The sequence below is a fragment of the Mustela erminea genome, chromosome 9 (genome assembly GCF_009829155.1).
Source record: "Mustela erminea isolate mMusErm1 chromosome 9, mMusErm1.Pri, whole genome shotgun sequence".
Lineage (NCBI taxonomy): Eukaryota > Metazoa > Chordata > Mammalia > Carnivora > Mustelidae > Mustela > Mustela erminea.
Genome location: NC_045622.1, coordinates 7956416 through 7981544, shown reverse-complemented (window position 1 = coordinate 7981544; position 25129 = coordinate 7956416). Strand labels below are relative to the sequence as shown.

General features: G+C 41.6%; 1 protein-coding gene across 1 annotated transcript in view; it reads right to left on the bottom strand.

The window, feature by feature from the left end:
- Nucleotides 1–25129, bottom strand: part of C9H11orf53 (chromosome 9 C11orf53 homolog) — a 245624-nt gene that overhangs the window by 111584 nt on the left and 108911 nt on the right. Inside the window, 2 exon segments of the mRNA XM_032356730.1 lie at nt 4833–4938; nt 5282–5423. The gene's annotated coding sequence lies outside the window, so the exon portion shown is untranslated.

Here is a 25129-nt window from a genome sequence, read left to right as displayed (position 1 = left end):
GTGATAGAAGCAGATATAGAATTGACATTTTTACTTTTTATGCTGAGACTCAGCCTTAAGGATATTAGAGCCACTGTAAAACAAGCTCCTTTCTCTTAGGTTGAAAAAAAAAGGGCAATTGATGATGCTTTTCTATGGTGACCTTTTCTGGGCCACAACAGCCTTGGGAATGAAAATGAAATGAAACACCCAATGGTCATGGAAGTACTGGTTCTGTCTCTTGCCTTAGGCAGGAATAATACGAGTAAAGACAATGGCTTATTTGGGGCACCAGAAAGGAGACTTACATACATTATCACAGTTGGTTAACCTAATCTCTACGAGGAAGAAGAAACTATCCCCAAGGAAAAGATAAAGAAAATGAAGTTCAGCAAAATTGAAATGACTTTAAGGTAGGAATTTAGGGGAGCAGGAAAGACCTTCCCTCCTCTTGTCTTTCCCCTGACTCCCATGCATCACCCAAAGCCCAGACTCATCCCCTCTTCAGCTATTTGCCTTTTTCATGGCAGTGGACACAATTACACTAACATATAAGTATGAAGTATTTAGTGTAAACACAGGACATACTTAGGCTAAAAAAAATCATTTATTATTTAACTGAAATCCAAATTTAACTGTCTGTCCTGTATTATTATTTGCTGAATCTGGCAATCCTATTTCTGGTATTCCCTTTGAAATAATTTTTTTAAGAGAACTTATTCATTTATTTGAAAGAGAGAGAGAGAGATCAAGAGAACACGAGCAGAGGTGGTGGGGGCCAGGGAAGAGGGAGAGGGAGAAGCAGGATCCTTGCTGAGCAGGGACCCAGATGCAGGGCTCCATCCCAGGACCTTGAGATCATGACTTGAGCCGAAGACAGACCCTTAAATGACTGAGCCACCCAGGCACCCCCCTGAAAGAATTATTATTTTTGTGCTGTAAAAGAGGATTTAATTAAGAATAAAGAATACAAAGGCAAACTGTAGGAAGTACTTGTCTACTTTCTTAATGCACAGTCTCTCTCGCCTCATTAGTTGGGAAGGTCACTTACCAGACTAGGTCTTAAACCATCTTTATGTGTGAGCTTCTTCCCCCACCCCCAGCAGATGGTAAGCAGCTGTGGGGAGAGAGGACTATTTGCATGACCTGGCCCCTCCTCTCTTCAGTGCCTTCATGAAGGGGCTCCGTCTGTGGGAGTCATCCAAGCCAAACTAAGCCAACCCAGAGGAGTTAGGGAAGACAAGGGGGCAGATGCCTGGTGGTGGTGGTGGGAAGTCTGATCTGCTGCTCTGGCTTGAGCATGAAATACACTCAATCCTGTGTACAGAATACACAATTTCCATGTTTGCACCGTCACATGCCGGCAAACATTTATTTGTAAGCCCAAATCAATACTTGTGGCACTCGGTCATCATTCATGGATGCGCACAAGGCAGCAAAACTTTTGAGTCAACTGACATATACCTATGCCACCAAGGGAGAGCAGGGCCATGCTCTGCCTGTTTGCTTTAGCTATCCTACAGCAGACGAGCATCCTTCTTGTGGTGGAGTAAGTGCCATGTTTTTCACATTTTTGTACTTTTTGTCAGTAATTTCATTTTTTGAAATGGCCCCAAACTGTAGCGTTGAGTGCAGCCTCATGTTGCTAAACACAGGAAGGCTGTGATGGGCCCCGTAGAGCCAAGATGCATGCCACGCTTTGCTCAGCCACGAATTAGTCATGTCGTTGGCCATGAATCCAATGTTGACGAGCAACCGTATTCATCTACAGCAATTACCTCTCCAATGTACATAGGATCGCTATAACATAATACATAATCAATTCCATACATAATAATGCATCTTTAAACAGAAACACATATCCAACATGCTTATGTATTGATCCATTGATAGAAATGAGCTTGCGGCTCACAGGAACCTCATGTGCATTTCCCCTCGGAGCCGTGACTCAGTGTTCTCGAATTTAAGGTTCACTGTGACTTTAACTACTGTGCATAATGAGAATCAACTTCTATCTCGTAGACTTTCTCGCTTCTAGGATTGTGACAGTCAATTCATCATGCTGGTATGGACCATGCTGGGTCACAGAGATAGATTTACTAAAGCACTTTTTTCAAAAGAGGGAAAAAGCTGGCAGACCATGATACTAGAAACAGGAGAAGGGATGCCAATGGACTCGCCAGTTTTTCCAAAAATTGAAGGTGATTCTTTTGAGAACATTCCAGTGGCAAGGCTGCCTGTTTCTGGCATTTTTTTTTCCTTTACAAACTTAATTTTTATTCCTACTTTTCAAGGAGAAAGTTTCTTGGCAGCAGGTGATGGTACTTGTGGGATTTTATCTTGGGATCAGATAGCATTTTGTTCCGCTCAGAGAAAAATCCAAGCTGAGAAAGAGCAGTGGATTGCTTCAGAGCTTGACAAGCATAGGGTGAAGATGTTCCATGAGATTTTTATTAATGTATCCAGGGCAGGCCCAAAAAAAGCCAATTTATCGATGTCAGTCCCCTTAACCCCATTTTGCCTGAATGACTCAATCACCCACTGCACTGGATGGTGTTTCTTCTGGGAACTGTGAAAGGCTGTTGGAATTAAATTTCCACCATTTATTTTGTACTCGTTGCTTTTGACAGAGAGTCTTGTCCAAAAGGCCTCTCATCCCCTAGAGTGAAGTACAGAGAGCCTTGAACAAAACCAGACAGATAGATGAGAAGATGTTCTCTGAGCCTTTCCTTCTTTGTTTTCTGAAGTTTGCTGTAATGGACAGAAACCGGCTCTCGTGTCCTGACATGGTGGGAGGTGTTCATCAGCAGCTCCTTCTTTCATTTCTCTCCTTGGGTGGTGTGTCAGGGCCAGAAGACTCAGCCAGAGGATCAGTGCTGAAGCGACTCACCCTGGATCTTGGGGTTTCTTTTCCTCCCTAGTCAAAATCCCTGGCATTCATTCTCCATCTTTTCCACCCTCATTTTTAGGAAAAAAATACAAAGTAATAGAGTTCCTGAGAGTATAAGTTGGTATGACCAGTTAGTGGGGGCTATTGGCAGTATCAGTCCAAATTTGGAATGTGACTAGCCTCTAACCCAGCAATTCCACTGCTGGAAATGTATCCTACAAATAAACACACAAAGAAGTATGTACACAAATGATCATGATGTACTGTTTTTAACAGTAAAAAACAAACAAACCTCCCAAACAACAAGAAGCAACTAGAATCAACCTACAATGCCACATGTGAAACTCAAGGAGGAAAAGGCATATCTCTCCATACTGACTTGGAATGATGTCTGTTAAACAAACATGGCAAGTTGCAGGAAATGTATAGTATAGTCTAGTTGTATAAAAAGAAGGTATGTGCATAGAAAAATGAACAAAAGGATAATCAAAATCTGTTGATCTTGGTAAGCTCGGTGGCTATTTGAATTGGGAAGGGCAGAGGGGGAGGGTAAGAGCCAAGGGTTCGTCTTTACTTTGTATATAACATATATTTTGTTGCTTTTATTATTATAATAATCATTTCTTACTTTCATGCTGCTGTAAAAACACATTCTACGAAATTTTATTTTTATTTTTCATTCTGATAACTTCCGTGGAGAGGCAATGCATACTACAACCTCTTGAATAATCACGTGTCAGTGTGTTGGGCTGCCACATCCAAGTTGTGCGGCCTCGACTGTCCACTTCATTGATGCTGCATGGGTTTAGAGGTGTTACACCTCATTTCTGTGCTACCTGTTGTATACGTACCTGCGACACATCAACAAATAGGTAGGGAGAATATTTAGCCACGAAAAAAGTAGCTGTCAAGAAGTGGGGTCCAATTACATGGGCTCTAATTGGTGTGCTAGAGTTGGGGCTCATGAAGTGACCACGCAGTGGCTAAAACTTAATGACCTTGACCGAGGTGAGTGGTTCTGAAATAGCACTACTTGTCCTTGACAGACAGCAGCAACAAGAGAGAGGGCAACTTTTGTGCTGTCCCGACCTGGATCCAGAAGGAGAATTCTAGAAACTCTGCTTTCAGTGGTTTTATTCATAATCCATTCAAAAGATGTTTGTGGCCTAGTCACTGTATTTTTGACATGTGCTGTGTGAAAAAAAATTCTTTGAGCTTTGGTCAATTGATTAATTCCTTCAGTTATTCAGACAGTATTCACAGAGTGCCTACTATGTGCCAAGCACTGGGCATGATTGAAATACCAAATGATCACTCTCTTGTGTTCAACAAAGCCCACAATAAAACACTAAAGCATTTGAGTGCTGAGGGGGAGTCATTGAAGTGTGGAGCACTGACTTCCATAACTATAAAACAACATTACCATCTGTTGTTAACAAGAGAAAACTCGGGCACCTGGGTGGCTCAGTGGGTTAAGCCACTGCCTTCGGCTCAGGTCATGATCTCAGGGTCCTGAGATTGAGTCCCGCATCGGGCTCTCTGCTCGGCAGGGAGCCTGCTTCCCTCTGTCTCTCTGCCTGCCTCTCCATCTACTTGTGATCTCTCTCTATCAAATAAATAAATAAAATCTTTAAAAAAAAACAAGAGAAAACTCTTTATTGCTTACTTGAAAATGTTAATAAAGCAACTTTCCTGAAGATGATATGCAGAATCTCCTCATTTAATTTTCAGTTGTCATGTTTCAAAACAAGTAGAAACTAGATGAGTCAATATAGCAAAAAATCTCTTTTGGCCAAAATCTGGAGACAGAAACTGGGAACTGTTTTCATTTCAGATATCAAGGAAAATAGCAAAGGAGAATAATTAGATAAGCTTATTGTGGGGAAGAATCCACATGATATACAAGGGTCCCTCAGGGAGAAGGCAGGAGACAAACAGTGGGGGGAACAACATAAAAACTCACCTCTGAGCACTTGAGGAACATGAAATGGGTCAACATAGGGATCTCATGTGTGGACCTGTGGGAGCGACTTCTAGCTCAGAGCTCATCCCAGCTCCTCCATGGTTCTCTATGGATCAAAACAACAAAAACCCAAATTCATCATTTCTTATGTCAGCCTAAGTAGCACCTTCCTCCTCCTCTCTCAGATCTCACCTATTCCCCTGCCCCCTCCACCTCCCTCTGCTAACCAACAGCTTGTTTGCTGTATCTATGTGTCTGTTTCTGTCTTGGCTAGTTGTCTGTTTTGTCTTTTAGATTCCACATATAATAGAAATATATGGTATTTTTCTTTCTCCCTCTGGCTATTCCACTTAGCATGACTCCTTCTAGGTTCACCCATGTTGTTGCAAATGGAAAGATTTCATCCTTTTTATGGCTGCATAGTATTCCATTGTATATGTATTCCCCACCTCTGATCCAGTCATCTCTCAATGGACACCTGGGCTGCTTCCATAGCTTGGCTATTGTAAACAGTGCTGCAGTAAGCATAGGGGCGCATGTATTTCTTTGAACTGATGTTTGAAGCTCAGTTTGGCATGGGTTCCGAGTGCTCTGGAGGGAAGAGAAACAAAGACATGGGAATGCAAATGTTCTTCATCCTACTCCCACCCACCTGGAGGTGAGCTCTAGGTTACTACTTACTCCGCAACAGGCCATGTGCTAAGCATTTGAGTAAAAATACCCAACATGTACTGAACTCTTGTGAACTGTTGGTTAATTTTAAGTTTTACATCGACTGAGTCACAGCATAGCGCACCTGTATGGGAGGTATTATCATCATTCTGTTTCACAGAGGAGAAGTGTGGGAGCAATGAGAGGTGAACTTGCCTCAGAGAACATAGTGAGGGCTTGAGCCTGGGTAGCCTGACTCCCAATTCTGCTTTCGTAGCTGCTATGACAATGTCTCTCCACTTTCTTTCCTCTATCTTGCTTACCCCTTCCCTGAATGTCTGCCCTAGGGATGACTACTCTCCAAGTTTCACTGACGAGGAAGCCAAGCCTTGAAAAGGCTGAGTGAACTTGTCCGAGACCACAAAGTGTTCCAGTAGTAGACCCTGGACTCAAAATAAGATTTACTTATTTCTAACATTCTCTTATAGCATTCTGTAATTTCCCTTCACTTATTTTCTTAAAAGACTGTACTAATATCTTCCAGGTGGTGGAGACGACTTGCTCTTGGACAAACGAGTTGAGCGAGGTCTTGGTTTTCCACTGAGCAGCTGAGTGACTTGGTTATTCTCCATGGCATCCCTGTGCCCGCCATCCATTCTTTACCATCCTCTGCTCTTCCTTGGGCCCAGAGAGGCTGACCACTATGGACCACTGCATCCCACTCGCTTGTCTTCTGGCTTCCTCTTGAATTCAGCTAATGGGGAATTTAACCCAATGCTTACTCCTGTCCTTCCCTGCCTCCCAGCTGTGGCTACTGGTCCTGCTGGGTGGCGGCTCTTCTATGGCTCTGCCTCTCCCTGGAGTACGATAACATCACTCCTCCTTGCTACCCACCACCCAGCCTCTTCAAGCTTAGAGATGATAACAGCTTTCCACTTCTGTTAGTTTCTGGGGGCTTCGCCATGTCTTATAGATGAGTGTACTGTTTCCTCTTAGGGCTCTGACTGATATAAGACCCGTAAACAAAGCATGCAAATTTCCAGATTATCAGTTTCCCTTAATGTCAAATGGGGATATAATACCAATCAAAATGGCAGTATTATATTTCAATTATTCAGTACAGTATCTGGCCCAAGATAAGTGGGCAATAGATAGAAGCCATTTAAATGGTGGTTTTTATTATGATTATTCTGTGCTCTGAGGCCCTGAAGCACTCATCACCAATGGTATGTGACTAGGCAGGATCATGGTAAACAGAATGAAGTCATGCCTCCTTAACAACCTCAGTGGGAGTACAGACGTGGGTCTCCATGAGCTGGCCAGTTAGCCCTTCACCTTTCACTGAGGCTGAACGTTGGAAATAATAATAGTTTGCTTTTTTGAGATCATACTTTTTTTATTTACCACATACTGTGGAAAGTACTTAAGTTAATTTTGACAGTGACCTTAAGGGGTGTTGCTCAAAGTGGCCTGTCCAAGCTCAACCACAGCAGCAAAGCTGAGATCAAACTCATGCTGAACTCACATCTCTCTGTCCCCAAAGCCTGGTTCTGTAGTCCACATGGGAGCTTGAGGAGGAATGGCTGTCAGCAGCAGCTCTCCTACCTCCTTCCAATAGGACACTCTGCTTTCTTAGTGGTGCATGTCCAACAATACAACATTCACTTCCCTTCTTTCCCCCAAACCTACTTATTATTCTGTCATATAGGAGACAAACTGGTCCCCCAGGGTGCCTAATGAGTTTGGTAAGCCTGTTAAAGGAGCAATGTTGAATCTTGAGGTGGGTGTGTTTGATTAAGCTGTGGAGACTTCAAAGTGAGGTCAGGAGTCTGTGGGATCCATCAAAGGCAGTTTCTTGCCAGGAGCCTCACAGAAGGTTGAGAGTAGGAGGGAGTCCTGCAGAGAGGGAGGGCTGGCTCGGGTGCAAGAGGGGACGAGAGGCTGGCAAGGCCAGCACAATAAAAGTGTCAGCAGAGGTGAGGCCTCTGCGTCCCGTGAGTGATGGAGTTCCTACTAATGAGAAACTTGGAGAGACAGTGGGCCCCAAGGAGCCTTGGAGGCAGCAAGACAAGCAGTGGGTGCCCATGCCGAGAGCACTGCCAAAGTGTTTGGCTGCAAAGCCCCCAGGACAGGGAGCTCAAATTTGTTTTCTCATTAGCTGAAATATTTGGAATAAATAAACAGACGTCTCTGGAGCCCATTTTATTGCATTTGGAATCATCTTTCATCAGGGTTGTGAGGGGGGGAAACAATAGTTCCTCAAAAGTATAACCATTTTGAAAATACTTGAATAGACTATTTGATCATTTATGGGAAAGAAAAGACAATGTACTTAAAGGTTTTCCCTTTTCCCCTAACCCTCAAACAAAGAAAACACTCCAAGTGTATGTTAACTTTAAAAAAAGAAAAGAAAAGAACCTCTCAGCCTTTCTTGCTAACTAAGAGAGAAGGAGTGGACAGCTGCCTCACTAGGGAGTGCTCAGCAGGAAGCTGGGGCCTTGACATAACCTTAATATATCCAGCGAGGGGATTCTTTCTCCACATAACAGCTTCTAACAATGGGCTTTGATGATCTCTAAACAAACCTCACATTGAATAAATACCTGCAATATTTCTTTTACCTGTTTAGCCCATGTTAGCTGGGGTCTCCCTGCTTCTTGAGAATCAGACACAATTGGCTCTACTCTTCTGTAGATCTATGAAAGGGTACGAGTTTCCTAGTCATCTTTGGGTCTTACAAATCATTTAGTCATAACCACCTCTACTTTACAGAAGCCTAAGATATAAAATCAGGACTCTTCCTTGATTTCCACAAAAATACTCACTTCACGGGGCATAATCGGTGTGTAATCACATCAGCTGGGGATGTTGAGGATCAGAGAAAGAGTTATCTCCAAAACAAATGTAAACAGACTTAAAATTGAATGGTGGGTGTCCTGTACCTGGAAGCCCTCTGGGTACCCCACCCTGGGGATTTTCCCTGATCATTTCATATCACAAGGTGCCTCAGCCTTAAATCTGCTTGGTGGCCCCCCTTTTGGCTTCCCACATTTCTCTGTTGTTTCTTACTCTCTTCACACATACTACCATGTCCATCACCACCACCACCACTACCATCATCATCACTCTCCCCACCATCATCTCTACCACATTACCACCTCCACAACAACCACCACATCACCATCACCACCATTATCATCATCACCATCATATTCACAGCCATCATCACTACCATATCACTATCATGAAAACTATCACCACCACCACCATCACCACCATCATCATTACTACCATCACCACCATCAATCACCATCACTACCATCATCATCATTGCCATCATCACCCCAGCCGTCATCACCACCATAGTACTATCATCATCACCATCACCACCACCACCATTACCACCACATCATCCCCATAATCACCACCACCACAACCACCACCACGACTTCACCATCGTCTTCACTACCACCACCTCATCATCACCATCAACACCACATCACCACCTCCACAACCATGCTGGCACCCTGATCTCAGATTCTACCCTCCAGAACAGTGAGAAGATACATTTCTGTTGTTTAAACCACCCAGTCTATGGTGTTTTATTAGAGCAGGCTGAGATAACACAGGTATTTTCCCAAATAAAGTCGATTCCTCCTTTGCCAGCTACCAAAAGTAATTTTAGTATCACTATGGGGACAAGTGATCTTTTTCACCCATCTCCTTCCCAATATACAAGTGTCAACAAAGACAAAAATCTTCTAATTTCTCCCTTCAAGGTCCTGTGTAGGTAGAAGATGGGTCTGGACTTTGCCCCTAACTGGCTAGTTGGGCCTGGGTGTGTCTGATTTATCATTCTAGGAGTAAGTTTATCTGCTGATTAAGTGCAGTAATTAGAATAGATGATCTATGTTGAAATGCATGATTTGATGATTTACAGAGATGGGAACCTGTAGATAATCCCTAAATAAGAGCAAAACCTTACTGATAAAGGTAGCATGAAGGCTGAGAATGTGAGCTGCTGGCATCTTCTCTTGGAGTTTATGTGTGAGTCTAGAAAGGTGACTCCAGGAAGGAGCTTCACACTCCATCTCACTTGAATTTCACTTGACTTTAAAATCAGGGTTGGAAAAAAAAAAATCAGGGTTGAATATAAAAGAGGTTGATAATGTGTTTTCCTTTTCATAACCCCATCTTAGAACCCATCTGTGTATTTTTGTGAAGCATTGGGATGAAATAGTTGAGATGTCTTTCAAGTTGTTCCATTAATCTGAACTTTCATTTTTTAGGAGAAGGAAATTTTTCTATCCTGCATCATTTAAATTCTTTGTCACTCTCCAAGTATTTATGCAACCCTTAATAATATCTCCTATTACTCTCAGTAACATGATCATTTATCTCAAAAAAATGTGTTCTCTAAATCATCTGAGGATCTTCATAAAAATAAATTCTCAAAAATCCCTTTTTAATTACAGAAGATTCAGAAGTCCATTGTATGCTGTGTTAAGCATACTTCCTTCTCGGCATTTGCCCCTTCTCCTTGAATCCAGAGGAATGCAAGAATCCAGATAAAGGCCATTTAGTTTTATCTGGGTCAGGCCTAAAAGATTCCTCATGGGAAGCATGAATTTCCTGCCTTGACAAAGATAAAATCATTACTAATGCCTCTGAATTTGTAAAATAGAAAATGTTTTGGGACAGCAACAATAGGATCAAAAGCCAGCTGGACAATCCCTTTTAGGAAAGAACTGGGATTTTGAGTTAGGAAATGAGAGTTTTGGCCGTGGCTGTCACTTGGACACTATTTCTTGCTGTTTATGGAGACATTGATAATATTCTCTCCCCATTGGTTTGTCCTGTAGGTTTACTGTGGTAGTATAGGTGGTTGGGGCCTTTGAGAAATCCCAATAAATAGTCCATCTTCCCTGATTAAACTCTGAAACAATTGAGAAACAACATAAAAAGTTAGTAAGCTTTTACTGAAAAAGCTAGGTTGATAAATATAGTGTAGTGGAAGAACCAATAAGAGTGTGTAACTTCTGACACCCCAGTTTCAACCCTGGAACAACATGGAGCTGGAGAGAGACATTTCCTTCTAACCTTGGTGATTCATATTGGGATACTTTATGTGCTAAATTTCTTTGTCTCAAGCATCCTGTTTAAGAAACCCTCTTGTTTAACTTAAGCAAAATAAATATGTCAGAGAAGAATGAGGACTCTCAGAATGGACAGGAAGAAGAATAAGAGCCAAACCACCCTGGGGGCTTGGGTTGGGTTGAGACTGGGCTAAGGAGGCCACAAGACAGTTTCGTGGCAGGAATGTTATAGTGAAGAAAAAGACTTGTTGATGACTGAAGTGACAACCATGTGTGGTCTCCTTTTTTGCTGCTTAAGATTCAGGGTACAAGACAGGAGTGTTGAAGTGGCTTAGCTTGGTTTGCATGGCTCTGCATGGACAAGGGTGACTGGAACCTTGGGTGGGCCCCATCAGTCTACAGGTATTGTCAAAGACTCAATCCCAATAAAAGAAATAATGCTTCTATTGGGAAGAGAAAATAAATTTAAAAAAATCCAATGCAGTAACTATCATAGTGTGAACTTTCTTTGCCTTTGGCTCTACTCCAGTATTTGTATACAAAGACTTTAGGGTCTCCTCCGAGCCTAAATTTCTAAATTTCTAGGCTCATTTGTCACATTTTTGCTTTCTTCAGATTATTCATTACACACACCATGTCCTTTCATGCTTCTATACTCTAGTTTTCATCTGCCTACTATACCTCTCTTACTCCTCTTCTATTCTTACACCTGGAGCACTCCTACTCTTCCATCATGGCCTAATTGTTATGTTACCTCTTATCTTCCTGATAATGTAAGGCAGAATTAAATCACCCCCTTTTTTTCATTTTCCTGCATATGTACATCTCTATTATTATACTACTCACCACATTGTATCATAATTATTTAGGCATTTGTCAGTATGACGCCAAGTCAGACTATGAATGCTTCATACTTCTGCACCTCACACACAGTAATGATTCAGTATGCCTGGTTTCTGTTTTTCCTGAAATATTCACATGTGATGAGGGCTAGACAGAGATCAGAGAACTGACTCTGTCCTGGTCTACCATATTTATGGTCACATATTCATAATGTCTTTGTTTTCTTATCTACATAATAAGGAGGTTGTATTAAATTGCCATTTATAAAATTAAAGTATCTTAGAAGTTCATTTTTCTCTCTCAGGCAAGAAATCCTGAGATAAGCAGCCCAGTCCACTATGGTGGCACCACAAAGTTAGCAGAGATGTAGGTTTATTCTGGTTCACGCTCCATCCTGGTTAGAATGCTGCCCCATTGCCCAAGATGGTTGCCTGAATCCATCCAAGCTTCATCATAAAGGAATTAGAAGGGAGGAAGGGGCAGAGGAAGGCCCACCCATTTCCACAGGGAAACTCCAGAAGTTTTACAAAATACTTCCTATGTCTTAGTGGTCCAAACTTAGTCACATGACCAGACTGGTGCAAAGTATAGTGAATAATATATAGTTTTTGTTTTTTTTTTTTTTAAAGATTTTATTTATTTATTTGACAGACAGAGATCACAAGTAGGCAGAGAGGCAGGCAGAGAGAGAGAGAGGGAAGCAGGCTCCCCGCTGAGCAGAGAGCCCGATGCGGGACTCGATCCCAGGACCCCGAGATCATGACCCGAGCCGAAGGCAGCGGCCTAACCCACTGAGCCAATATATAGTTTTTTATCCCGTTGACAACAGCCTCGCCTACACATAAGGGTTCTCTCAAGAGAAGAAAGGATAATAAGAGGTAACCAGCAGTCTCTGCCATAGTGGACTACTTTGGTGAAAGTTATTGGAGAAGGTTTCTCAGAGATTAAAACTAAGTCTAATCTTGAAAGATGAGGAGGATTCAGTTATACAAAAAAATACATAAAGAATATCTTATGAAAAGGTAACAACAAATGCCCTTTCTTATAATTAGCTTGAGGTCTTGTGACTGAATTGTTGAGGGGCACCTGGAGGGCTCAGTTGGTTAAGTGCCTGCCTTTGGCTCAGGTCATGATCTCAGACTCCTGGGATGGAGACCTGCATCAGGCTCCCTGCTCAGTGGAGAGTCTGCTTCTCCTTCTCCCTCTGCCCTTCCCCACCCCTGACTTGTTTTCTGTCTCTCTCAAATGAATAAACAAAATCTTTTTTTTTTTTTTTTTTAAGGTGGAAGATCTGGTTCCATACCAATTCGTCTCCCCCTTATCCTCTACTGTAGCCACAAGACTTATCTCTAGAACCCTAAGAATCATGGAGATAGTTTGAAAAAATTATTGGACTAGATGATGCTGAGGATCTTTCCAGGTCTAACATTCTGCAATTTTACTGATTTATTACTTATAAAGATATATAGCTTGGCTTATTTTCAGTTTGGCTCTTTTTGTAAATTAAATGTTAATTTGAGAAACCAGATTAAAAAATAATTACTGAATTAAATTTTCAGAGACTATTGAGAAGACTGCCAAAATATAAGATGCATGATAAGAACATATTTTTAAAAAATATATGGGATTTTTTTATGATTAAATAACTAACACATGTTCCCTATGTGAAATCTAAAAAAATTATGAAGAGAGAGAGATTATAAAAGTCATTTAGAGTCCTACAACTTGGAAATAACAGGAATTCATTTACATTTCAGTTTCATCGAGGTGAAGCTTGGAGTTGCCTGGGGTGGGGGGTGGGGACAATAGAGTGGGATTTGCAATCAGAAAGAAAAACCTACTGGGTGTGGACATCCACTTGTATCTCTAGGGACTCTGGGCTTAAAGGTATACATTTACAAGGTCAGAAAGGCACACATTCATATCTGACAATGCATTTCAAAAAATTTGGAAGCAGGAATTTGGAAGAATGAGAAATAGTTGACTTAACTGACTTGAAAAATCTGAAATATGAGCCTGTGGTGTGGCAAGTCAATAAAAAGCCAACTGACTCATCCTGCAGAATTTGACAGAGGCTCATGTGGATTTGGGACAGCAGGGATTTGGAAAAGTAGGAGGTGAAGGGCGGGTCTAAAAATAGGTGGATTGCTGAAAATCCTCATTTATATTAGCAGTTAGACCTTCCTACGCCCTCCTCAGGGCAACTCTTCCCTTCCCTGACTCTGGCCAATGGTCTGAGGTTTACTGTCTAGAGAGGATGAATCACACAGGTTCTCAAGATGGAGAGGTTATAAACAACTGAGGGTATGACAAAGACACTTTCTGAAAACAGAGGATGTTAGGTGAAGAGCTGCACAATGGAAGTGACACCTCCCACTTCCGGCCCCACTCGGCCTCCTGAGTACTAATGCCGAAGCTTGCAACCATCTCCCCAAAACTGAACTAAATACAGACTGGAAGATCTGTATTTGGGAAACGTGATGTGTCCAAGAGTGAAGTGTTACAGTGACTACTTTTTGTGAGCCTTTAAAAAGACAAGACTGTGTCCTTAGATCCTCTTGCATCAAAGCCCAGATCACCAGATATTTTAATAACGAACTGAACAAACAGGAAAAAAAAAAAAAAGGGATTGAACCTTTTTAACATTCTCAGAAAAATGAGAGAAGAAAATGTGTCCATGAAAAATAATAGATTGCTTTAAAAGGAAAGATCTTGGGTATTAAAATGTGATAGCAGAAATTAAAAATCCAGTGAAATGCTTGGAAAACAAAGTTGAGAAACTATTTCAAAATAGGTCTCCCAAATGTAGTGAAAAAAGGCAAGAAAATTAAAGAATCCGTTGAGGAGTTCCAAAAGACAGAAGTGATACAGGTTTCACAAAGAGAGATGAAAGGAAATAAGGAATGATTAAAGACCTATTCTGAAAATATTGCCCAGACAATAGGAGTTAAGTTCTAAAGAATAGGCAGCATGATTGGACAGCAAACTGAGTGACAAAAAACAAAAACAGAAAGCAAAACAAGGCAGATTATCATAAAAATGTTAGGAAGCTAGTGATAGAGAAAAATTGTCAAAGCCTCCAGATGGGGAGATAGGTGCCATAGAAATGGTTGGGAATCAGAATAGGATCAGACTCCTGCAGACAGTATGGGAAGCTAGAGACAAGAGTTACAAAGCAGAGCTCTAGATACAGTCGAACTGATAACTGAGCACAAAGGTTGAAGAAAGACATTTTGGGACCTGAAAGTTCTTAATGTGTTTCTGTCCCAAGTATCTTTTTTTAGGGATGCTCTTGAAAGATGTGCTTCCCGTGGGACTGGCCATCAGCCAAGAGAGTAGGCCAGGTGTCCTGGAAACAGGGTTGAGGACACAGGAATGAGGTGAAGGCCACTCCCAGGCATGACCCAGGACAAAAGTCAGGACAAGTGATAAGTGGCAGCTCTCTAGAGCAAGAGGTCCAGTTCAGAGCAGCAGGGGAGAGAGCTCCATCCAGCAGGGATGTCCGCAAGGGAGACTCCATGGCTGACAAGTTTCCTGCCATGCCAAAATCCTGCTCTGTCAAAGAGTTGGGCAATGAGTTTGTGAAGTCGCACCCTGAACGGAAGAGTTGGACTAAACTGAGGAAATGGTTAATTCCAGGGCGCAAATTATTACGGAGGAAAGGAAATGAAACTACAGTCCAGTACCTGGAGCTACTCTGCTTTGTTCTTACATCGTCATAAAATGTAGACAATAAACATTGGCTCAACTGGAAAGGGTGATGGAGCTCTTTTGGAAGACTAGGAAAAGATGAACGTACGTGTTTGTGTGTGAGGGGACGAGGTGTGTGGCTGGTGTGTGGAATCTCATGCCCCATCACTAGCGATCAGTCGACGGGATGCGCAACAAAAGAGCAAACTGCACCAGCCAGTTAGAAATGTGGAAGCAACCACCAGAACAAATAGCCAAAAACATAGAAAATGTTTGTTTTTGGGCGATTGGAATTGGGAAAGAAGACGGACAGAGCGGGTATCTGATTTTTTGTACATTATTTTGATTAATAAGAATGAAATGAAACTTAAAAATGAAACAAGATGGAATTGGGAGGGAGACAAACCATAAGTGACTCTTAATCTCACAAAACAAACTGAGGGTTGCTGGGGGGAGGGGGTTTGGGAGAAGGGGGTGGGATTATGGACATTGGGGAGGGTATGTGCTTTGGTGAGTGCTGTGAAGTGTGTAAACCTGGTGATTCACAGACCTGTACCCCTGGGGATAAAAATATATGTTTATAAAAAAAATAAAAAAATTAATTAAAAAAAAAAGTACTATCTTAAAATCTAACATTTCGACTAACATCTCATATAATTCTTTTTTTAAAAAAAGATTTTATTTATTTGTTTGACAGATAGAGATCACAAGTAGGCAGAGAGGCGGGGGGGAGGGGCAGCAGGCTTCCCACTGAGCAGAGAGCCCAATGTGGGACTCAATCTCAGGACCCTGAGATTATGACCTGAGCCAAAGGCAGAGGCTTAACCAAATGAGCCACCCAGGCACCCCTTGTTATATAATTCTTATGCGGTCTATTTGAAAGTATTTCATGATGCCTAACTATATTCAGAAGGACACTCAAGAAATATTTTTGAATAAAAAGGTGAGCAGGAGTAGTAAATGTTTCAAGTTTTTAAAATAATGAGCCTGTATTTTTTCAACTATACAAGTTATAGATTATGTGCTGTCTGTATTTAAATTCAAGCTACTTAACACAGGGTCTGGCCATACATATGGGAGATGCTCACTAATGTTTGGATGGAACTGAAATTTTTGAGTGCCCTAGAGACCTGACCGAGCCAAGAATTAAGGGAAGGGGTGCTCTCTGTTGACTTGCTACAATTTGATTTCTCACTTTTCTGTTGGAATGAAAATGAAATTCACAAATTCCTAGAGGCTTTTACTAGGAGTGAAATTCCAAGCTTTTATGATCCTTGTCTGTAAAGGAACTTACTGGACTCCATGCCTTAGATTAGTGACCTACATCTGGATTCTAGATGGATTCATGGTTTTCCTCATAGTCTATAAATCACACATCCAAAATGAAACCTCTTTAATCTGCTCCAGCCCCAGCTGCTTGTCAGTATTTTGTTAGCAAGAGAAGAACATATCATATAAAGCGTTTTTAATTTAGGAAAGCTTTTTTTTTCTGTTTTCCTATTACTATTTTATATTTGAATTAGTTGTGTTCTTCTGCAATTAAAAATTTCCTTTCCACATATTATTAATGCTGCTGATAATATCTCCTCTTTTTAAGTAGTCTTTTCTCACTTATTTTTAAGATAATATTTAGCCAATACATGCTTATTGTTTATGGAAAAGTGTAGGAGAAAATACTACCCAAAATATTATAACAGCTTCTAAAATGCTCACCACGTGCCAGATATTCTAAATATTTTACTTATAGAAGCTAACGTAATCCTCTTGTATTAGTTTTCTATGGCTGCTAATAAATTATCAAAAGCTTCGTGAATTAAAACAACACAGATTTATTACCTTACAGTTCTGTAGTTTGAAAGTTCCAAGTGGTCCCATTGGGCTAAAGTCCAAGTTTCAGTGGGGCTGAACTTTGTTTCTAGAAGCTCTAGGAAAGAATGCTTCCTTTCCTTTCCCAGTTTCTGGAGCTGTCCATGTTCCTAGGCTCGTGACCTCTTCCTCCATCTTGGAAGTCAGCCACACAGCATCTCTGTACCACTGCTTCTGTTGTCACATCTCTTCTCCTGACTCCCTTCTTCAACCTTCACCTTCCACTTTTAAGGATCCTCTTGACTGTACTGGGCCCCAGCTCAATAACCCACATCACCTCCCTATCTGAAGGTCAGCTGATTAGCAACCTTAATTCCACCTGAAACTTAATTATCCTCTGCTATATAAGGTAACACACTAGGTTTCTGGGGATTAGAATGTGGACACATTATAGGCATATTATTCTACCCACCACACCTCTCAACAACACTACAGTACTATGAGCACTACTATTATTATTACCCACTTTCACAGATAAGGCATGGAAAACCTATGCAAATTTCCTGAGCTCATAAAGCTAAGATTTGAACCCAGGCAGTTTGGATCTAGAGCTCAAAGCCTACATTTATACCAAGATAACTCATCATCACTTTTCATTTTAATGTCTTTCAATTTTGTGTGCTTCTTAACATAATTGTTAGATGAAGGCTATAATTTCTACCTAACATTACTACACGAACTTTGTTTCTACCTAACATTACTATATGAACTTTGTCCTTTATCTTTTATTTTTTATTTTTTTTTTTAAAGATTTTATTTATTTATTTGACAGAGAGAGATCACAAGCAGGCAGAGAGGCAGGCAGAGAGAGAGGAGGAAGCAGGCTCCCTGCTGAGCAGAGAGCCCGACGCGGGCCTCGATCCCAGGACCCTGAGATCACGACCCGAGCCGGAGGCAGCGGCCTAACCCACTGAGCCACCCAGGCGTCTGTATGGCATTCTAGTTCAGCCTCAGGGCCTTTGCACTTGCCTATCATGATCTCCCATATTTCCATATGGCTTATTCCCTTTTACTTCACTGTACAAATGCTGTCTCATCAAGGAGGCCTTCCTTGACCACTGTTGATAAGAAGAGTAACCTGTCACTCTCGGTCCTTACACCCTACTTTGTTTTCTTCATAATATTTATCACTAATTGATTTCATACATACATACTCATTGTATGTATATATTGATCCATTATTTGTCTCCTCTACTGGAATACAATCTCCACAAGGACAGGAATTTTATTTTGCTCGTTGATGTAGGCATTAGGTAAGTATTCTTGAGTAAATGAATAGGGAAAATTTTAAAGCCACAGAGAGGCAGTCAGGATGTCACTACTCTAATTAACACCAGCGGTCTGCATGTTCTATTCAATGCCCATTCATAAATATAATTTTATGTTCTTCATTATATAGAGGCAATTATGGATGTGTGTATTTCAACTAAATATTAAATCCTCTGCATGTGTCTTATCTTTCACATACAACTTATCCTCTTTGAGCTCATTCATATTTAGAGTATTATGTTCAAAATAATAACCTAAGGAAAGTATCCAGATAATGCATGACAAATAATTGTTACTGAACAAATCATTAGTTCTTTTGTTTTGATTCCATTTTCAATATATTGCTATTACTAAATAATGTTTCACTGAACATTTGTGGTTATTGGTATTTTGGTATCTATTTACTTCGGGATAAATACCTATTACTATGTTGGAGTGGTTCAAAATATTAGCTAAATTGATAAAATTGAATCAATTTAGAATAGATATTTATCTCAGTTTTAAGTATGAATTTCCTTAAGGACATATAAGTGATACTATTCTTTATATCATATTTTATTTATTTTTATTTATATTATTAATATCAAGAGTATACACTTTTTATTATTTCATAAATATTTTCTTCTATTCCCCGTAATATTTTAAGTTTTCCAAGGTATAAATGCTCCTTTATGCCGTAAAACAAATCAGTATTTTGCTTAACATGGGGAGGTGATTTCAGCCCTGCTGGGCCGAGGGGATTGCTCACTTACTCCAGCTCTGGATCGCCTTTAAATTTCTTCGAATTGATGCCCAAATGATTTCCTTCTAAGTTTTTTAATTGGACAAATCTTTCTAATTCAACAGTTGCTCTTAAAAATAGATTCATCATCGGTCTGTTGCTATAGTTGTTTATATCTTTCCTGGTCTTAATTTAGTCCCAGCATCTGTGCAAAATGGTAGCAAAGTTATTTATTGCTCTGTCCTCCAGAGGGGATGCTTGATTCCTGACATTTATATTCCCTCGAACATAAAAACCAGATAGAAAGAAAACCAAACTTCTTGCTTTGGGAACTGAACAGATTGCTTACCATGGTTAGGAAAGAATGCCCTCCCCTGCCTCCTCTTCCTGAATTATAAATACATTTTCAAGGATTGTGTCCCTGAGTAACCAGATAGTTTTCTTTTACATCGCATTGGTTGGGATAATTTGAACTAGGGGGCGGGTAACAATCCTACTGGGCTGGCAGAAGAGCTGAATGGTTAAGAAAAGAGTCTTCGGAGGCCTGCAGACCTACGAGGGTCATCGACACCCTTCTGGACCTGCATCGGTCCCTTTGTCTGTGCGGGGCAGTTTCCTGAGCCGTCGATGGGGTTCATAGTCAATAGCTCACAGTTTGTGTAAGGAATAAATGATTAACTGTATGCAAAGTGTATGCAAAATACCAGACATTTTATAACTGCCCCAAATGTTACCCATTATAATACTTAAGGTGGGAATGAAATGAGCAGCATGTGCAACCGCGTATCCCTCCCAGCCACCGCGGCCGGAGATCCCGGGTTTGCCCCGCCTCCTCCTCGCAGCCCTTCCTCTTCCATTGAGGGTCCGAGGGCTTCACTGAACCTCAGCAGTTGTCTTAACTTCTGCATTGAATTATACTTTTTAAAAAGGCTTGTTCTCCCTATTTTGGCCTGACAAGGAGGATCTAGTACAGTTATGTTGATAGCTACGCAGAAAGAACCACAAACTTCACTTGACCAATAGGATTTCATCCCTGAAGCTTCGGAATTCAAGCTTAGGAGAGACCATTACCTGCTCCTTAGAGGGAGCTGGTTGAGGCCTGAGGAAGGGCTTCCCATATGCGGCAGACTGCATACCCAGACCCCATACAGTAATCTCAGAGCACCAATCAAGGGGCAGGAAAGAAATCTGAGTGTGTGGAACGGAAAGAAGTTTCTATTACAAGCCTCTGCGGCACTGAGATTGTAGTACTCAGTTTCATCTGATTTGAGCCACCCTGTCCCTTGCCCTGGATTTGTGCCTGAGCTCTGGGCTTGGGGTGGATGAGGAGAGGGCCCTGTCCTTTACAGATGCTGACATTTGGGAAGTCCTGATTCATATTGTGTTTGTCGGTGATCAGTCTCTGCGGGCTGCTGACTAGCGGTCGCCGTTCCTACTGGAAGGACTGTTAAGGTTCCTAGATCTCCTTGCTCCCTCTCAAAGTCCCTCTCAGGAATTTAATCTGAAGCTCTGGCTCTATGCCAGGCCACCAGACCCTCTGAGGGACCACTCGGGACCCTGCCAACCTTCTGCCACTTTTGGCCATCCCAGATTTCACAACTGCTATCAGGCCAGTAGGACAAGGACTGTGTATAAGGCAGCTTGGGCCAGGGTTTGCCGACACAGTGCCCAGACTTTCTCCTCTGGCTCTGTGTCTCCTAGGGTCTGGGTTCTCCTCTCAGACTCCTGAATCCTGTTCAGAGATGTTATCATTTGCTTGTCAAGCTTCTTTTTTTCAGACATTAACAAGTTCTACACAAATCTTGCACTTCTCAGACTCTCTCTTCCTAACCTAACCCAGGGAATCTTAATGAGATCCCAGAATGGGAATGCTTTTCCTGACTCATCACATATTCTTCCAAATCCACCAATTTATGCTTTTGACTTCTCTTACAGTCTTTTGAAACCTGACATATTATAAAATGGCAGAAAATGTGAAATACTCATTTATCAGCAATCAGGAAAAAATGGAAATGAAAAGGTAAAACTTTTAAAGGTAAGAGTCACATCAGATGCAATAAAAACTATCAGAAAAATCATAACCAAATTCAGCATTAAGGAACATGTATATACTTTAGGGGAGCTCACCCACAATGAAAAGGAGAAGGTAGAAGAATAACTACTTCCGGTTCCTTCTCTGAACTCAATCTTAGAGATGCCATGGGTGTAGCAAGGAAGTATATGACTCTGAACATTTAACATGAAACACAGGGCTGCCCCTGGGCAGATAGGGAGCGGTTGTTTCCCTGAGAGGGAGAGAGCAGCAGGTGTGTTGGAGGAGGCATCAGCAGCTAGGGGTGGAGTTGGGGAGCTTCCCAGTTGTGTTCTCTTTCTCCTCCTACCTTACACTTGAGGAACTATGCCTGTGTCTTCACTGGTGGATTAAAAAACAAATCGCATGCCAAAAACAAACAAAAACAGAAACTTCCCTTGGTGCCTGCCCAGGGCTGCCTGGGTCCACAGGCAACATCAGGGCCATGTGGGTGCTCACAGTGCAGAGGAACATGGCAGTCGGACACTAGGGTGGTGGATGGTGCTGGGCATTTAGTTCAGCCCTCACCCTTCATGTTTGCTTAGGGCTAGGGAATGAAAGTCAGGACAGAAAACTTCTCTTGGGGGGGGGGAGGAGTCAAGATGGCGGAGAAGTAGCAGGCTGAGACTGCTTCAGCTAGCCGGAGATCAGCTAGATAGCTTATCTAAAGATTGCAAACACCTGAAAATCCATCGGCAGATCGAAGAGAAGAAGAACAGCAATTCTGGAAACAGAAAAAACAACCACTTTCTGAAAGGTAGGACCGGCGGAGAAGTGAATCCAAAGCGACGGGAAGATAGACCCCGGGGGGAGGGGCCGGCTCCCGGCAAGCGGCGGAGCAACGGTGCACAAAATCAGGACTTTTAAAAGTCTGTTCCGCTGAGGGACATCGCTCCAGAGGCTAAACCGGGGCGAAGCCCACGCGGGTTCAGCGTGGCCTCAGGTCCCGCAGGGTCACAGAAGGAGCAGGGGTGTCTGAGTGTCGCAGACCTTGCGGGTATTGGAACGGGAAAGCCGGCTACAGAGACAGAGCCGACAGTAAGCTCACAGCTCGGTGTTACCTTGAACTGGTCGCAGGCTCGGAGAGCTTGGAGCGCGGCCGGAGGTCAGGCAGACGGGAGTAACTGGGCGCTGTTCTCTGAGGGCGCACTGAGGAGTGCGGCCCTGGGCTCTCGGCTCCTCCGGGCCGGAGACCAGGAGGCCGCCATTTGTATTCCCGTCCTCCGGAACTCTACGGAAAGCGCTCAGGGAACAAAAGCTCCTGAAAGCAAACCCGAGCGGATTACTCACCCCGGCCCCGGGTAAGGGCGGTGTAATTCCGCCTGGGGCAAAGACACTTGAGAATCACTACAACAGGCCCCTCCCCCAGAAGATCAACAAGAAATCCAGCCGACACCAAGTTCACCTACCAAGGAGTGCGGTTTCAATACCAAGGAGAGCAGCAGAATTCGGAGGAGGAGAAAGCCAAGCACGGAACTCATGGCTTTTTCCCTGTGATTTTTTTTTTAGTCTTGCAGTTAATTTAATTTTTTTCTTTTTCATTTTTTTTTTTTTTCTCGCCTTCGGGTAAAATTTTTTTTTTTTAACTGTTACCTTTTTCTTTTTTAACGATTTTTTACTAGTTTATCTAATATATATATTTTTTCTTTTTTACATTTTTTCTTAGGTGTTTTCCTTTTTTTTTTTAATTATTTTCTTTTCTTTTTTTCTTTTTCTTTTTTTTTTTTTTCTTTCTTCCTTTTTGAACCTCTTTTTATCCCCTTTCTCCCCCCTCACGATTTTGGATCTCTTCTAATTTGGTTAAAGCATTTTTTCCTGGGGTTGTTGCCACCCTTTTAGTATTTTACTTGCCCCTTCATATACTCTTATCTGGACAAAATGACAAGACGGAAAAATTCAACACAAAAAAAAGAACAAGAGGCAGTACCGAAGGCTAGGGACCTAATCAATACAGACATTGGTAATATGTCAGATCTAGAGTTCAGAATGACAATTCTCAAGGTTCTAGCCGGGCTCGAAAAAGGCATGGAAGATATTAGAGAAACCCTCTCGAGAGATATAAAAGCCCTTTCTGGAGAAATAAAAGAACTAAAATCTAACCAAGTTGAAATAAAAAAAGCTATTAATGAAGTGCAATCAAAAATGGAGGCTCTCACTGCTAGGAGAAATGAGGCAGAAGAAAGAATTAGTGATATAGAAGACCAAATGACAGAGAATAAAGAAGCTGAGCAAAAGAGGGACAAACAGCTACTGGACCACGAGGGGAGAATTCGAGAGATAAGTGACACCATAAGACGAAACAACATTAGAATAATTGGGATTCCAGAAGAAGAAGAAAGAGAGAGGGGAGCAGAAGGTATACTGGAGAGAATTATTGGGGAGAATTTCCCCAATATGGCAAAGGGAACGAGCATCAAAATTCAGGAGGTTCAGAGAACGCCCCTCAAAATCAATAGGAATAGGCACACACCCCGTCACCTAATAGTAAAATTTACAAGTCTCAGTGACAAAGAGAAAATCCTGAAAGCAGCCCGGGAAAAGAAGTCTGTAACATACAATGGTAAAAATATTAGATTGGCAGCTGATTTATCCACAGAGACCTGGCAGGCCAGAAAGAGCTGGCATGATATTTTCAGAGCACTAAACGAGAAAAACATGCAGGCAAGAATACTATATCCAGCTAGGCTATCATTGAAAATAGAAGGAGAGATTAAAAGCTTCCAGGACAAACAAAAACTGAAAGAATTTGCAAATACCAAACTAGCTCTACAGGAAATATTGAAAGGGGTCCTCTAAGCAAAGAGAGAGCCTACAAGTGGTAGATCAGAAAGGAACAGAGACCATATACAGTAACAGTCAACTTACAGGCAATACAATGGCACTAAATTCATATCTCTCAATAGTTACCCTGAATGTTGGGCTAAATGCCCCTGTCAAAAGACACAGGGTATCAGAATGGATAAAAAAACAAAACCCATCTATATGTTGCCTCCAAGAAACTCATTTTAAGCCCGAAGACACCTCCAGATTTAAAGTGAGGGGGTGGAAAAGAATTTACCATGCTAATGGACATCAGAAGAAAGCAGGAGTGGCAATCCTTATATCAGATCAATTAGATTTTAAGCCAAAGACTATAATAAGAGATGAGGATGGACACTATATCATACTCAAAGGGTCTGTCCAACAAGAAGATTTAACAATTTTAAATATCTATGCCCCCAACGTGGGAGCAGCCAACTATATAAACCAATTAATAACAAAATCAAAGAAACACATCAACAATAATACAATAATAGTAGGGGACTTTAACACTCCCCTCACTGAAATGGACAGATCATCCAAGCAAAAGATCAGCAAGGAAATAAAGGCCTTAAACGACACACTGGACCAGATGGACATCACAGATATATTCAGAATATTTCATCCCAAAGCAACAGAATACACATTCTTCTCTAGTGCACATGGAACATTCTCCAGAATAGATCACATCCTCGGTCCTAAATCAGGACTCAATCGGTATCAAAAGATTGGGATCATTCCCTGCATATTTTCAGACCACAATGCTCTAAAGCTAGAACTCAACCACAAAAGGAAGTTTGGAAAGAACCCAAATACATGGAGACTAAACAGCATCCTTCTAAAGAATGAATGGGTCAACCGGGAAATTAAAGAAGAATTGAAAAAAATCATGGAAACAAATGATAATGAAAATACAACGGTTCAAAATCTGTGGGACACAACAAAGGCAGTCCTGAGAGGAAAATATATAGCGGTACAAGCCTTTCTCAAGAAACAAGAAAGGTCTCAGGTACACAACCTAACCCTACACCTAAAGGAGCTGGAGAAAGAACAAGAAAGAAACCCTAAGCCCAGCAGGAGAAGAGAAATCATAAAGATCAGAGCAGAAATCAATGAAATAGAAACCAAAAAAACAATAGAACAAATCAACGAAACTAGGAGCTGGTTCTTTGAAAGAATTAATAAAATTGATAAACCCCTGGCCCGACTTATCAAAAAGAAAAGAGAAAGGACCCAAATAAATAAAATCATGAATGAAAGAGGAGAGATCACAACTAACACCAAAGAAATA